Source organism: Falco biarmicus, chromosome 8 (assembly GCF_023638135.1).
Source record: "Falco biarmicus isolate bFalBia1 chromosome 8, bFalBia1.pri, whole genome shotgun sequence".
NCBI classification, from domain to species: Eukaryota; Metazoa; Chordata; class Aves; order Falconiformes; family Falconidae; genus Falco; species Falco biarmicus.
The window spans coordinates 989,422-1,006,338 of record NC_079295.1 but is presented as its reverse complement, the minus strand read 5'-3'; the positions used below and the strand labels follow the sequence as shown (position 1 = coordinate 1,006,338).

The window sequence follows — 16,917 nt, the reverse complement described above, 5'->3', positions numbered from 1 at the left end:
TGGAGCAAAGGGAGCAGACATGCTTTCCGTAATAGCACTTGCCAAAAGACAACAGAAAACTGCCTCCAAACCAGCCACAACTGGGTCTCACACTGGGAAACTGCCAAGGGTGAGCCTTGCAGCGAGGGGGGAAATAACTGCCGTTTCTGCTGAGCACACAGGAGCTGTGCTCAAGGAAGTCAGACCTGAAGGACTGCCCAGAGGGCTCGGCCAAGCAGCCAGCCCAGAGCCCTGTGCGCTACAGCCGGTAACAGCGCAGCTTGCAAGAGAACGGGGGAAGAGGGCAGTCTTTATGGCAACAGCCACATCTTCCAATAGTGCTTCTGAAGGGAGATCGGGGTCCTCGCAGAACAGGAAGGAGCACAAGGTAGGAGAGGAACCACCTGCACTCCCACCGCTGTTCCTTCCTCTGCAGCCCCATGTCCCACCAGCCAGCTCATCTCCACTCAAAAGAACTGGGAGTTTTTCCCTCCCTGGAGAACTAAATCCAGTGCACAACCCCCCCTGAAGAGGGAGGCTCGGCTTGCCCCGGTGGGTGGGCATCTCAAAAGCATTTGAAACAAACAGCTTGAGTTGTGGGGCTGGAGAATGAGAGATAAGGGCTGGACAGGGGTCCTTGGAACAAAGGCAAGACAGAAAGCAAGGAGGCAGATGCCATCTCGAGGAGAGGAGTCTGCAGTGGGAATTACTGTGGAGGCACCCCCCAGGCTCCTGTAACCCTCCTCACCTGACGGTCAAGGTCACGGGCTCAGGGGACCCATCCACACTGAACCGGAATCCTTCTGTGAACTGCCCCAGGGCGGTGGAACTGAAGGAGATCTGGATGACTTGGAGGACATCTGGTAAAACGATGCCCTCCTGGGGGAGAAAGGAGAAGCAGGAGCCCAGAGCGGTCGCTGGAAGGACCAACTTGGAGGGGGCATCAATGACTCCTTTGTTAAACAGGATCACCTGCAGCAGCAAGAAAGCAAAATGGAAATACATGAGGAATCTTCTTTCCTTACAGAAGGCTGACTTGTTTTCTAATTAAACTTCTACAAAAGGCAGAAGATGCTGTGTGCTGCTGCTTGGCTGAAGCCAAAGAAAACACAACAGGACAGTTTCTGCCTTTGGGTTTTTGCATGCAAAAAACCCCAGTGATAACTTCACATAAACAGAGTCACTCTGGGTTTATTCCACTGACACAGAGCAGTCCGCTTGGACTTGCAGGGCTGAGGATGTGCTCAGCATCACCAAGGCGATGCAGACCTGCCCCAAAGAGCAGCAAAGGGCGGTCGCAGCATTACAGCGAATCGTCACCTAACTGCTCCCGCTCCAGATGAGCCCAGTCCTGCCAAGGGCAAAACACATTCAGCTCCCGTTACAGCCAGCAAGTTTACTGGATGTAGAAAATACCTTGGGACAGCCCCATAACCAGCTTCAGCAGCACTCCCCGACTCTGCTAGGGTACGTCAGTGAGGCGCATTTTATTCTTTTCTTTGATCTGAGAGTCTCTTTGTCTTTGCTCAACCAGACATGTCAAGAAAGGATGAGAGTGAGGGGCATAGCAGCTCCACCTGCTCTAAAGAATCTCTTTCATAAATATTCACAGCCATCATCTACTAATTTACCATTATTTACTGTTCCAACAAGCTACACAATCCTGCAGCATTTGCTGAGATTCAGCAAGAAATGCCCACACCTGCCTGTGAGTATCAGCACACTGGTGGTCACCAAACCTACCCAAAGCAAAGCTCTACAGTTTCCGAAGGCTGCAGGTGAAATCCGGCCATTTCTGTGGACTTATCTACCTGCTTGGCAGTTATTTTCCCTAAGTTTTGTCCTCGCAAAACCTGTCAGAAAAACTGAGACAGAAGCAGAGGTACAGCCCTTATTTTTTTAATTTTGCAGCTGCTGTTGAAAACATTCCTGTATTCAAATTCTGCACTGGTAACTTGGAAACTACTCATATGTTTTACACCTTAATTACAAATTGCACTTAGGGATCCTACACTGAAGTTTACCTCCAGTCTGGCTACTTAATACAGCACTTGGAGTATCATCTACTTATTCACATTTTCTCCAGTAATGAAACCAACACATTGATATATATAGAATCAATAAAGAATCAGCATTAAAAAATGCATACATACAGTGCACAATATTTTGGCAAGAAAACACCTTAACGTGTCCTTCCCTGCAACATTCAAGCTTTTGAAAGTGTCTGGCACCATGTACTGCCTCATTTTCTACCGCCTCCAGTTGCTGTATCTTGGGGGTTTTTTTGGTTGGTTTTTTTTTGAGAAAACTTGCCACCATCGGCGGGGGGAGGCAAATACCCAGAAAGCTCCTTTGCTTCATTTCCAGAACTGCCCTGCTCTGTTCATAGAGCCAGAGGGGCACCAGGTCTGAAGGGTGGCAGGAGGCTGGTCAGCAGGGACAGCGCTCCCGGTGCCTGCGCGGGCAGCTCTGCGCGGGGAGGCTGCCCGGCTTCCCTCCGGCGCCAGGATCCAGCAAGTTGCGCTTCACTGAAAGGTGTTTGCAACGGACTCGAGTCGGAACACAACACCTTTGTTCCAGCTGCTTTTTAACCGCCAGGGTACCAGGGCGCAGTGCATCTAGGGCTGAAACAAAAGCCTCTGGATCCTGACCTTTTTGACCCGGTGTTGCTATCATGTGTCAAGGGCTGGATTTTCTGCATGAAGCCTCCCAGCTGGTCTCAAAGGGAGGTTGCCAAAACGCAGGGATCGGGGCTTTGTGGACAACATACACACCTTTCAGACCCCATCAAAACTATCCAGATTCTGCAAAAACTCCCACATTTAACTTACATCAAATAATGCGTGCACATAACTGCCTGTGTTGCCAGAAATCCAGCAGGTGCACAAAGCTCACTGCTGCCCCAGGGGCCATCAGGATCCACCCCAACCCCAGCAAGCCCCACTGCTCACCTCGTAGCTGGGGGCTGATGCAACAAAAACCTTCCCGATGTCCAGCTGGTCAAAGCTGAAGCGCAGCTGGGGCCCTATGCCGCTCCCTTTGATGCGCAGGGGCAGCCTGGTCTCACGGCCTGGGGAGAGGTTGCCATGTCAGTACAGAATTCCTTCGGTTCGCCTGGATTTTCCAGGCAGCCTCAGAGCCAGTCCCCGACTCCGGGCTGGGTGGCACCAGCACTAGATGCTCCGCGAGAAGATACGGGACCCTTCTCTTCCCTCAGCACATCAACTTTGCGGCTGGTTTCTAACTTCTGACGGAGCCCTTGGGCTGGTTTGTAACTTAGCAATCAGTTTGCACCCTCAGAAAGTGATGCTGCATATAAAACATGATTTCTGAATTCCTTCCCATGCACTTAAACGAGCTTTGAAATCCATTCAGAGAAGGCACAAAGCTCACAAAACAGAGCCGGAGAGAAAAATCTGCTGTCTGTATCGCTGCAATCGGAGACGACCGCACGGGAGCTGAGAAGTATGAGCCCAAGCAAGGCAGAGCAGCCTGCTGACAGCGATACCCCAGCAGCCTGCTGACAGCGACACGCGCACCCGAGCGCTGCCTCAAGCAGGCAGAGCATCTCAGCCACCACCTGCGCCTAACGTAGGGCTCCGTACCGGGGTGCTCCAGGGCTCACCGCCTGCAGCAGCGCCTTGTTAAGACGGGGCTTTACGGTCTCCAGAGAGCAGCACTCACCTGTTCCCACCATCAAACCAAGAGCTCAGCTTTGTAAAGACGCCCCACCTGAAGCATACTGAGCAGTTACGGAAAACCAGCCTCCTCGCTACTGAAACCAGATAAGCTCTAAGTGTACTGCTAACACACATATCCCTTGCTGCAAAGGCAACTGAGACCACAAGGCTTACAGCTGAACTCCAGGATGCTGAGTTTCTTCCTTAAGTCTGCTAAGATGGCATAGTGCAGGATCTTTCAGTCTGAAGCCTTTCTTGAACCACTGGAGCAGCCTAAAGTGCCTGAATTCTAGCTCAGATTTTGGCTTAGGTCCCCCTGCTGTTATAGATTTGCTAATAAGTTAAGATTGATTGACTTTATTTGATTGATTATTTGATTTTATAAAATCAATCATGTAATAGAAATATAAGAGGATAAGAAAATATATTTTAATGAAACTTACAGTTATAGTAAAAAGCGGCTATAAAAAACCCTCTGTACAGCCCCGTACCAAGGCCGGAGGAATTGGTCAGAATCACCTAGTAGGAATGTTTAGAACTTAGATAATAGACTTAAGATTTGAGATGATTGTTTATATGTAACCTAGGAGGATGTACTAAAATGTCAAAATGAGAATTTATGTGAACTGGGAAGAGTCGAGTGAAGCAACCCACAGTTGCCGGCCAAGAAACAGTTACCTCAAGTGGCAGGTAATTCCGGCAGGGGGAGATCGAGACCACCGACTCACATACCACCTACCCAAATCGTACCCCAGACCCATTTCCAGACCTTTCTAACCTTTACTGCGCAGAATCGGATACGGGAGGAGAGTATGTTAATGATTTATGGGAAATCTTACGATTATGCATGGATATTTAAAGAATATGTATGAATGAGTTCTATACAAGGTGTATGATTTTGAACCATGGTGTGCGTCAATCGTGAGGGGACTCACTCACGCACCCGGCCGTCCATAAAGAAATGTCTGCTTATCTACATCACATTGGTGTCGGTAAGTTCTTCATTCCGAGATTTCGGTAACAGTTTTGGCGACCCAGATGGGACCTCGCTGAAGGAGACCGGAGGAGTCGGGGACCTGATCGGTTCCAGCCGGCACCGAGGATTTCTCGGGGATACCCATCGATCCCCGATCCGTAAGGCTCTTCGCGACGTTCCCTGGATTTTGGTAAGACACTTCTCCTTGTAATTGTAGTAAGTGGGTAGGAGTCCCACTATAATAAGCGTATGGTAAGGAGTGGGTTGGAGACCCACCAGTGGGTTTGAGTCTCACTGAGTAAGTCTGCCTGTCAGACGCGGTGAGAGCTGCGCAGGGTTGGACTATAAGGATCCTTGTGGAAGAGGAAGCCTAGGCGCCTGCCCGTAAGACATAAGCGAAAGCTATTGCAGGGTTGGACAAAAGTGGAAACAAGAGAACCTACATGCTATAGTGTTCTCTAAGGTAGTGCCTCTAACAAGAAGTTAGGAGGGGTTTTTCTTCTGATACAGAATTGTTTATTGTGTCTGTGTATCGAGAAGAAAATTAAGAAGTGTATAATATTGTGTTTTATGTCTTTGTTTAAAGTAACAATTGTGGGAAAGTGTGAGTGTGGCTGTAAGGGTGAGACGTGCAATTAAGCACGAAAGCGAGTGTGGAGCGTGGATCCGCGGATCGGGGAGACAGAGTTGAATAATTGTGTATTGTACTGTGAGTGATTATACCATGGCATCTAAGTTAACTCGGTTGTTTAAAAGTAAAAGCATGCGTAATCTTGCTGTAAATGATAAAATCCCGAAAAATTCTCCATTGGGATGTTTATTGGCACATTGGGGAGATTTATATGAGGATTTGCCAAAAAGCCAGATGATTGAGTATTGTAATAATTGGTGGCCTCTGTATACATTGGAAAATCAGGAAAAGTGGCCCATAAATGGAACACTGAATTATAATACTATTCTGCAGTTAATGTTATACTGTAAAAGGGAAGGGAAATGGAGTGAAATGCCATATGTGGATTTGTTCTTTTACCTGAGACAGAGAAAAGACTGGCAGGATGAATGCAAGTTAACTGATGGAGATAATTTTGTGATGGCTGTAACTGCTGATAACAAGAAAGTAAAAAGGTGTTGCTCAACTTGTGAGATCGGGAAAGGTTGTTTAAAGAAAAAGATTGTCACTGAGAGTGATGATGGACCAGAATTAGATATATCCCCTCTTAGGAGAGAAAGGAATCAGGGCTGAGAATCTAGGGCACGAGAACAGGCGATTGAACCGGATAGCAGTGGAACAGGAGATGTGGAAGAGAGATTATCGGAGATTGTAATTCATACTCCTGTTTCACGGAGAACTCGGCAACAGACACAGACTATAGCTCCCCTGCGACAGGGAGTTGGTAGTGATGGACCGGTCTATGTGAAAGTACCTTTTACAGCTATGGATTTGATGACTTGGAAGCAGGCAGCAGGAAATTATAGAGAAGATCCTGAAAAAGTGGGCAAGGTGGCAGATACTATAACTAGAACACAGAATCCAGACTGGAATGATTTACAGGTGATCCTGGATAATGTGTTAGATGATACAGAGAAGCAAACGGTATTAAAAGCTGGTAAAGCTCAGGCAGAGTTGGATGTGATGAGTGGAATTACAGGTGGAACAATAGAACAGAATTTTCCATCTGGGGATCCGCAGTGGGATCCAAATAATGTAACACATAGAGAAAGACTGAGACGGTATCAGAAATGGGTTTTATATGGGATTAGACATGCCATGCCTAAATCTCTGAATTGGTCTAAATTATATGAAGTAAGACAAGATAAAAATGAATCTCCCTCAGCATTTTGGGAACGATTAAAGGAAGCTGCCAGAAAACATACTGATTTGAGAGTGGAAACAGAGGCAGCACAAATGCAACTGGCTTTGATTTTTATGGGGCAATCGGCACCAGATATAAGGAAAAAACTCCAGAAACTGGAGGGAGAGAATTCAAGGAGTTTGAATACAATGCTGGAAGTCGCATGGAGGGTATATAACAACAGAGAAAGAGAAGAAAGAAAATCAAGGAGAACAGATTTATTGGCAGTAATGGCAGGAACGGTAGACAGAGGAAGGGGCAGAGGAAGAGGACGAGGATTTAATGGGAGGGGAGGTTGTATGCACTGTGGCCATCGGAAATTTAATACCCCCTTAGGAGTAAATCAGTGTGCTTTGTGTAGAGAGGAAGGACATTGGAAAAAGGATTGCCCTAGAAACAAGAGTGTTTCTCACGACCTTGCCAAGATAATGATTTTAGACGACTGAAGGGGACCGGAGGGAACCCAGCTGAACCTCTGGTTAGAATTTAGCTGGGAGATAAAGAAGTTAAATTTTTAGTAGATACAGGAGCGACATTTTCGGTATTAAATACATGTAAAGGAAAAATAGGAACAAAACCAGCCAATATAATAGGAGCAACAGGGAAAGAAGAAAACCAGGCCATTCCTACAACACCTAGATTTGAAATTTGGAAATAAGATAATTACACATGAATTTTTGTATGTACCAGAATGTCCGATACCCTTGTTAGGAAGAGATTTGTTGTCTAAATTAAATGCACAAATTGTTTTTGATGAAGGAGAACTTTTCTTGAAAATACCCGAGTCAAAAACGGGAGAAATCTTGATGATACACGAAAGAGTAAAGGAACAAGAAATTCCACCGGAGGTGGATTTGGCAGTGATCCCTACTGTATGGGAAACAGATATTCCTGTAAATCGAAACTAGCAGAGCCTGTTAAAATAGATTTGAAGGAAGGCACAGGAACAGTGAGAATTAAACAATATCCAATCAAATCAGAAGTGAGACAGGAATTGAAGAAATTGAGTGATAAATTTTAGGAGTATAACATTTTGGAAGAATGTGAATCTGAGTATAATACTCCTGTTTTACCAGTCAGAAAACCCTCGGGTGAATATAGACTGGTAAAAGATTTGAGAGCAGTAAATCAACTAGTTAAGGACATTTATCCTGTAGTAGCAAATCCTTATACACTGTTAACAGCATTAAGGGACACTTATCAACGGTTTACAGTGCTTGATTTAAAAGCTGCTTTCTTTTGTATACCTTTGGAAAAAGAAAGCAGAAAACTGTTTGCTTTTGAATGGGAAAATCCTCAAACTGGGCGAAAGATGCAGTTGACATGGACTAGATTACCGCAAGGATTTAAAAACAGTCCAACTATCTTTGGAAATCAATTAGCAAAGGAACTTGAAATGTGGAAACAGGATAAATCAAGACCTGGGCATTTACTTTTACAATATGTGGATGACATATTGATTGCTACAGAAGAAAGACTTACCTGTATACAGGTGACTATCGACCTCTTGAATTTCCTGGGACTAAATGGATACGAAGTGTCCAGGAAGAAAGCCCAGACAGCCTGCCAGACTGTGATATATCTGGGCTTTGAGATTTCAAAAGGACAACGACAATTAGGAAAAGATCGCAAAGAAGCTATTTGTGGTATACCTGAGCCAAGAAATATTCATGAACTCAGAGCATTTTTGGGAATGACTGGGTGGTGTCGCCTTTGGATCATGAACTATGGGCTAATAGCTAAACCGCTGTACGAGGCCCAAAAGAATTCCCCCTTTGTATGGGGCCCACAACAGCAAAAGGCTTTTGTAGAGTTGAAACGTGCCTTAATGTCTGCACCTGCCTTGGGACTGCCGGATCTAACCAAAGATTTCCAGCTGTTTGTTCATGAAAGGCAACACCTTGCACTGGGCGTGTTAACCCAGAGGATAGGAAGCTGGAAACGACCAGTCGGATATTTCTCTAAACAACTGGACACAGTGAGTAGAGGGTGGCCAAACTGCCTTTGAGCAGTGGCAGCAACAGTGATGCTCATACAAGAAGCTCGGAAATTGACTTTGGGAAGAACAATAACAGTCTATGTCCCACACATGGTGATAACTGTCCTAGAACAGAAGGGGGGACACTGGCTGTCTCCCAGCCAAATGATGAAGTACCAGGTAGTACTGACTGAACAAGATGATGTGATTCTAAAGACAACTAACCTGGTAAATCCTGCAGTGTTTTTAAGTTCCATACAGGAAGAAGGACGACTGGAGCATGATTGCTTGGCTGCCATCGAGTATGTTTATTCCAGTCCTGAAGATCTGAAGGATGTACCACTGAAGCGACCAGACTGGGAACTGTATAGTGATGGAAGCAGCTTCATGGAACAAGGAGTCCGATACGCCGGATATGCGGTAACAACAGAGACTACAGTTATAGAAGCAGGAGCATTGGCGAGTACCACATCAGCCCAAAAGGCAGAACTCATCGCTTTAATTCGAGCCTTAGAGATAAGCAAAGACAAGAAAGTAAATATCTGGACTGATTCAAAATATGCCTTTGGGGTAGTGCATGTCCATGGAGCTTTGTGGAAAGAGAGGGGGTTATTGTCCTCTCAAGGATCAAACATTAAGCATCAAAGAGAAATTTTATGATTATTGCAAGCAGTTCAAAAGCCAGATCAAGTAGCAATCATGCACTGTAAGGCACACCAGATTGGGAATACAAAAATAATAGCTGGGAATAATTTAGCTGATAGAACAGCAAAAAAGGTAGCAAAGAAACAAGCATCGCAAATGGCAATAATTCCTTCTAAAACAGTAACCCTTCCTAGGGAAAACCCGAGATATTCAGAGGAAGATGACAAATTGAGTCCGTTATTAAATGCTAAGAAAAACTTAGCGGGATGGTGGGTAACTCCTAATGGACAGGTAGCAATTCCACCTCTTGTGATGAGAGAGATAATTCAAACGAGACATCAGGAATGTCACTGGGGAGCAGAAGCCTTAGTAACATCTTTACGAAAACAAGTAATATCAGTTAAGATGTTGGGAATAGCTAAAATGGTAACTGCAAAGTGTGAAGTATGTTTGAAAAATAATCCAATGATTAAGAAAAAGGTTCAAAAGGGTAGACTGAAATCTGGTGTAGAACCTGGAGATGATTGGCAAGTAGATTTTTCAGAGCTACCCAGACAAAATGGGTACCGGTACATCCTGGTAGGGGTTGATACTTTTACAGGATGGCCAGAAGCCCTTCCCTGTCGCACTACACAAGCAAAAGAAGTGGTGAAGTGGTTATTACAAGAAATAATTCCGAGATTTGGAGTTCCTATTGGAATTTCTTCTGACAGAGGTCCACACTTTGTTGCTGAAGTAGTCCAAAGTGTTAGCAAAGTATTGGGTATTAATTGTGACCTACATTTATCTTGGAGACCCCAATCTAGTGGGAAAGTGGAAAGGATGAATCAAACTTTGAAACGACAAATAAGTAAAATTTGTCAAGAAACCAGTCTAAAGTGGCCTCAGGCGCTTCCATTGGCATTATTACGTATCAGGGTACAGCCAAAGAGTGGAACCTCACTCAGTCCTTATGAATTATTATATGGAAAACCATATGAGTCTCCAGAACCAAATCCAAACGTACATGTAAAAGGAAAGCAGGATGTATATAACTATTTGCTTTCTCTAGGAAAAACTTTGGCTGCAATTCGGAGTGCAGTAATTTGGAATAGACCTTTATCCCTGGAAAATTCAGTGCATGATTTCCAACCAGGAGATTATGTCTATGTGAAGACCTGGACCTCTGAACCTTTACAGGAACGTTGGAAAGCACCTTTCCAAGTACTGTTAACCACTTTTACGGCTATCAAGATAGCAGAATCGGATGCTTGGATCCATTATACTCGAGTGAAGAAAGCACCTATTCCATGGAAGATTATCAACCGTGACCCAAAGACTTTAAATTTGACTTTGAAAAATGTCTAATTTTTCATATCAGGTTATGATCGTTCTTTGGATTCCATTTGGGTTGGTAGTGTTGGCAGGATCATGGGCTGACTTGGTGGACAGGAATGAAAGACAAATAGAGACAGAACAAGTGATTGAAATTCCCAAACAAACGGCTGAGGAAAATCTGATGGTAGGATTGATTAAAGGATTTGCCAATTTACAAAATGTTATGCAGATCACTGCTTGTTTACCAATACCGAGGGCAGTAGGTGAATCTATTCCATGGGGAATCTTAACCATGAATCTGACCAAATTAGAATATGAAAATGAGACAATGGATTGTAAACAAGAACCTAGGGAAACTTGGGAATTGCAAAAGGTTAAAGTTGGGGAAGAATCACCAGTATATTCAACCATTTGGGAATGTAAAGGATGATCTGTAGCTAAACCGGGATTATATGGAGATTTAGGGAACAAGGGATGGTGTTACTAGCCTAAAATGGCTACAACAAACACCAGTGTATGGATAACCGAGACAAAATGTGAGAAAAAGAATCGAACCCTACAGGAAAAGGAAATAGTTTGGGATCCGGTTTGGTCTATGACCTTATATTCCCATTTTCAGTATATGGCAAAAACTCCTTGGTGTTTTACCTGGGATGGAAAAGTGTTTTCAGTATTACCCTGGGTCAATGATAGATCAACTTCATTGGGAGAAAAGGAGAATAAAATAGTGCCATGGTGGAAATGTGAAAAAGTGTATGATTGTAGCAATGCAGACTTAATAATTCAAAGAATCCCTCCTTTGGCTGCCGCTTTAAAATATGGTTGTTTTTGTCGAGGTCTTAAGAATACTCTCAATCTATCTAGCGCCTATATACCCAGAAGAGGAATTATGTTTAGTTGTAGAAAATCTACTATTCAAAGTCCAGGACATTTAATTTGGGCATTGAGTGATGGAACCTGGACAACTCATCTACCATTAGATGGTAAAGTGAAACAAATAACTTTAGGCGTGCCAACATTGTGTCCGATTTGGAAGAAATCACCGTTTAGAGGATCTCTAGAAAATTTAGAACTGAAACGAACAAAGAGATCTGAGACAAATGATGGTACTTGGAATGAACCATCTACAGGAGTGAAAATTGGCTGGGCAATTGAATCACTTTTAAATCCTATAGCATCATATAGAAACAGAGCATGGCTTTATAAGTTAACTGGTCAAGTGGAAAAATTAGCAAACGTTACCAAAAAGGGGTTTAAGGAATTGAATATACAATTACAGGCGACCTCTAGAATGACTTTACAAAATAGAATGGCACTAGATATGCTCCTACTTAAAGAACATGGAGTATGTGGATATCTCAAAGATAAACTGGACCACTGTTGCATCCCCATTTCAAATGTCACACAAGATGTGGAACATGATTTGGATTTATTAGATAAAATTGAAAAAGAAACAGAATCAATTCAAGAAGATATGTCAGAAGACTGGTTAGGGAAAATTTTTAACAAATTAGGAAGGAACTTGAGCTCTTGGATACAATCCCTAATCAAAACTTTGTTTCTGTTACTGATTGTCTTTTTGATGATCATGTTGGTATATGCATGTTTGAAGAAGCAGTTTACCAATAGAATTGCAATCAATCGTATGATCATGAGAGAAGTACCAACCAGTCCACCAAGGTATAGCCACCACCAAAATATGTTGAAACAAATGATATGTAAATAATGTGAAAGTATTGAAATAATGATTTTCAACACTTTCAAAGGGGGGAAATGTTATAGATTTGCTAATAAGTTAAGATTGATTGACTTTATTTGATTGATTATTTGATTTTATAAAATCAATCATGTAATAGAAATATAAGAGGATGGGGAAATGTTATAGATTTGCTAATAAGTTAAGATTGACTTTATTTGATTGATTATTTGATTTTATAAAATCAATCATGTAATAGAAATATAAGAGGATAAGAAAATATATTTTAATGAAACTTACAGTTATAGTAAAAAGCGGCTATAGAAAACCCTCTGTACAGCCCCGTACCAAGGCCGGAGGAATTGGTCAGAATCACCTAGTAGGAATGTTTAGAACTTAGATAACAGACTTAAGATTTGAGATGATTGTTTATATGTAACCTAGGAGGATGTACTAAAATGTCAAAATGAGAATTTATGTGAACTGGGGAGAGTCGAGCGAAGCAACCCATAGTTGCTGGCCAAGAAACAGTTACCTCAAGTGGCAGGTAATTCCGGCAGGGGGAGATCGAGACCACCGACTCACATACCACCTACCCAAATCGTACCCCAGACCCATTTCCGGACCTTTCTAACCTTTACTGCGCAGAATCGGATATGGGAGGAGAGTATGTTAATGATTCATGGGAAATCTTACGATTATGCATGGATATTTAATGAATATGTATGAATGAGTTCTATACAAGGTGTATGATTTTGAACCATGGTGTGCGTCGATCGTGAGGGGACTCGCTCACGCACCCGGCCGTCCATAAAGAAAAGTCTGCTTATCTACATCACATTGGTGTCGGTAAGTTCTTCATTCCGAGATTTCGGTAACACTGCCATCCCATTCTACTCTTGTACGGAAAGCGAGTAGCACAAGGAGCAGAAGGTAGCCCCAGAAGTTGTACACAACCGTCACTGTGGCTTTTGTGCAAAACTATTCCTCTATCCTTTGAGGTCCTTTTGTGTGACACCCACCATTAACTAAAGCTTAGGGACTGAAAGTTGATTTCTTTTTTTATAAAAGTCTGCTGCTTAGTCATTCCAGAATGTCCAAACCAACTTCTTACTGCAAAGAGCAGCCCACGTGTGACTAGATCACAACTCGGAAAAAACCCTCCTGGAACAGCCTTTTCAGTGATCCCTGACTTTGGGCTTGCAACCGTGGCACGGGGATGTTTGATCACATCCAAAGCCAGAAAGGAAGAGCTAGGGAGCTTTTGCTGAATTCAGTGGTTTTTCAGCGGATCCAGCCGCAGCCCAGCTGACAGCAGAGATGAGTTACACTTCACAGCTCAGGCACGCATCAGAGGGCTGTGTACTTCTATTGCACAGACACCCGAAAAGAGGCAGTACTGGGTGCTCGCTGTTCAGAAGATTTTTCCATCTTGCATCACATGTGGCCTAATTTTCATTAAAAACTTGATGTTCTAAACCATCAAAGCTCTTAGGAAATGACAAAGATTTCCAAGGGACAAGTTTTGCCCATAATCATGGGTGAGGCATGCCCCACGGCCACTATCATCAAAAAAAATCAGTGGCCATTCTTTCCCTTCTGCAGCAGGCCCTCAGCCTCTCCTGGAAGGTCTGCGGAAGCTATCCTTTCTTCTGCCCCTACATTGATGCTGGAACTTTAGGAAACCCTGGGAGTTTTACGCTCTCTCCTTCCAGGTGAACCTCAGAGAGTGCTCTCCTGAAAGGAGGAGGAGCAGAGTAAAATACAGACCATTCAGGACAGCCGAGAGAAAAAGAAAGAAAAAAGAGAGTATGTCCCGCTCCTCGCTAGCAGCTGGGGCTTCCAGGAGCACCCAGCCGCTGGCCAAGGCCTGGGTACCCCGGGCTGGGACCGTGTGATGCCCCCACCACAGCGTGTCCCAGAGCACATGGACCAGGGCATGGAGGGGCCGCAGCCTCCTTGTCCTCAGTCCCAAAGCCACACCTGGTTCTGTGGAGTGAGAATTCGGATCTCAGTCGGGTTAACACCTTGGCACATCATGGAGGGATTACAACTCGGCATTCAAAGAAACAGGGGTGTGGGTGGCCCAACAGCACAGAACTGTTTCCCAAGTCCCTAACTTCTGCTGCTTTCTGGCACTCATTTTTTTGCCCACGGAACGTCCCCAGGTTTTGAGGTTGGTTTTGAACGTGATTCTCAACCAACCACATGAACACAGAGATCCAGCTTTACACGATGTAGGACACGGCAAGTGAAGGAGGGATCAGCACTTAGGATTTTGCTTCTCCCTGCAAAAGCGGCTTAGAAATGGGTTTTGGAAGAAATCAGATGTAACCCAGTACATTTCCATATCCAGAAAAAAACAACAAAAAAAGAATTTTAGGTGATTGAGCCCCCCCACCACGGGCTTCCTTCCAGCACTCAAGAGCCATGGCTTTATTTGCATGAATAACTAAGAAAGTTCATTTTGAGCTTAAACAAAACAAATTTCAAACCACTTCTTAACCGCTGGCTTTGCAAGTTGCACAGTGCTGATGAGTTCTGTAAATCACCTGATCCAGAAGCGTTCGGCTAAGCAATTTATGGAGGCAACTGCAAAAACACACATGGAGGCCAGCCACTTCCCCGTGGGGCTCGAGATCCAACTGCAATTTCACAGTGCTGCACTAGGGCAAAGCTTCTAAATATTCCCTGCAAGGGGCACACGCTGTCTGCAAATCGTCCTCCAAAGGGATCTGTGACTGGCATGCAAATGCACGAGGAAGGCTGTCACACTGCTCAGAGTCGTCAAGAAGCAAAATTAATGACTCCCTAGTTAAAGATCACGGGTTTCTTCTTTAAACTCTTTTTGCACCCTGGGACAGTCTCCACCCTGACGATACAGCGGCTCAGCTCTGTTTTGTGAGGGATGGGGGGTAGGTGACCTCCTTGAGGTCCTCTCCCAAGGGGCCCATGGAAGAGTTCAGATCTCCTGAGGGACCACGAGGGTTTTTCCAGAGCAGGCTCCTCTTTCTAAACACTGATCGCTTGCCCAGCTCTGTTTCCTGTAACTCCCAGGTTGCATGTAAGTAATTTTCCTATTTCTCTGCCACAACAACAACAAAAGCTCTCCAGGCACAACCCCTGGAGATCCCTGCAGCAAAGTGATGGACAGCCCCACCACCACAGCAAAAATCCCAGGGCCAGGAGCACAGCGCTGAGCCAGGATTCCCTTGGGAGCAGCTTTTTAAATCAAGCCTTTCCTTCCACAGCTCTAACAACTGCAGCTGGCGGCCAGGAAGGCGGTTTGTTAACACGAGCCCTGGTTAATTACTGTAGGTGGCATTTGCCAAGTAAACCCTGCGCAATTACCGTATCAATAAAAAGCTGTTTCATGGCCTTTGTATCTGTCAGCTTGGAGCAGTAAGGAATGGCTCGAAGCAGCTGGGTTAGTGATCTCAGCACCCTCCAGAACGGGAGCCTGGCTGCTGGGGACCACGGGCCTCGCACCTCCTTCCTCTTAGATGGGGAAAACCAGAGCGTTCCCTGGATGGAAATCTGACAGGGACCTCCCACTCCTGAAAAACACCTCAAGCAGCACCACACGGACGGAGAGGAAGGACAAGGTAACCTGAACCACGGAGCTTGCTGCAAGCACTCCCTGCCCCGTGCCAGCACAGCAAGGCCATCACCTCTGTAAGGGCAAAGGCGGCATAACTCGGTGGGTCAGTGATAACCGCTCCCAGAAAAAGACCCGACAGCACTTCTGTCAGCCGGGAGGAGCATAAAGCTTGTCTAGCAGGCTGCTCGCACTCTGACTTCTGGGGAGGGTGCTCACCCTGCTGAGGACAGCGAGCCCTGTAACACGCGACCCAGATGAAGCATAGACTTGAGCCACGAGGTGACGATTCCCACGCAGGGACAGCAGCACACGTGTGGCACGTTCACAGACACCCTGCGCTCAGCAGGGCTCAGCCACTACGGTCTGGCAGCGCCTGGAGAGCGGGAGGTGACCCAGGGGCAGGGAGCACGTTTCACTCAGCTCCTACCGCCTCAGGAGCCCGATGGTGCATCCACGTAATAAAGGCTCATCCTGGAGGTCTATAGGGGCTTAGTGCTCGTCCACCAAAGCTCTTCTGCTGTGTACCTCTCTGCCTTTACAAACACCTTGCAGCACAACGAATGCATGGTATGAAAGCTCGCTGCTTTGGCTGCTCTGGGATCAGCGGTCGGAGCCAGGCGCGCTAAGCCCTGGCTCTGCACAGACCAGCTGGGAGCCACGGGGACAGCAGGAAGGTGCTGGCACTGCCCTGCTGACCACCGGCTCTTCCTAGGAATTCCGTGGGAACCAACTGGGCTGGAAGAGTATTTGTGCCTCGCCTTTGCTGTGGGTAGCAGGAGGAGGAGAAAGGAGCTGTACCTGAGATGTCGCAGCAGACTGTTGATACACTCTGGCTTCTCGGGGTTTGAAGATCACGTAAATTTCAACTGAAGAATTTGGCCAGACATCTCCCTCCTAAGACAGGAGACAACAAATCATTTACTTACAAACGTTACATTTCTTGTTTTCAACCACAGCCCTGTAAGCCTTTATTTAGAGCATCAATGACGAGCAAGGAGCAAACAACACTTACAAAATGTGTAAGACTTTGGAAGCAGCTGTGAAAAAAATTAAGTCCCTTACCTTTACTAGCACCCGGTAAAGGCTTGCCTTTTTTTTTTTTTTTTTTAATTAGGGCTATAATAAAGGAACTAAACTGGCTGGCTTTGGCATATCAAGGATCTCTTCAGAAGTGCCAGCTGACCTAAAGAAA

General features: G+C 45.1%; 1 pseudogene; it reads right to left on the bottom strand.

Moving 5' to 3' along the window:
* The window catches only part of LOC130153738 (hydrocephalus-inducing protein homolog), a 66,659-nt pseudogene that overhangs the window by 9,784 nt on the left and 39,958 nt on the right, over positions 1-16,917 (bottom strand).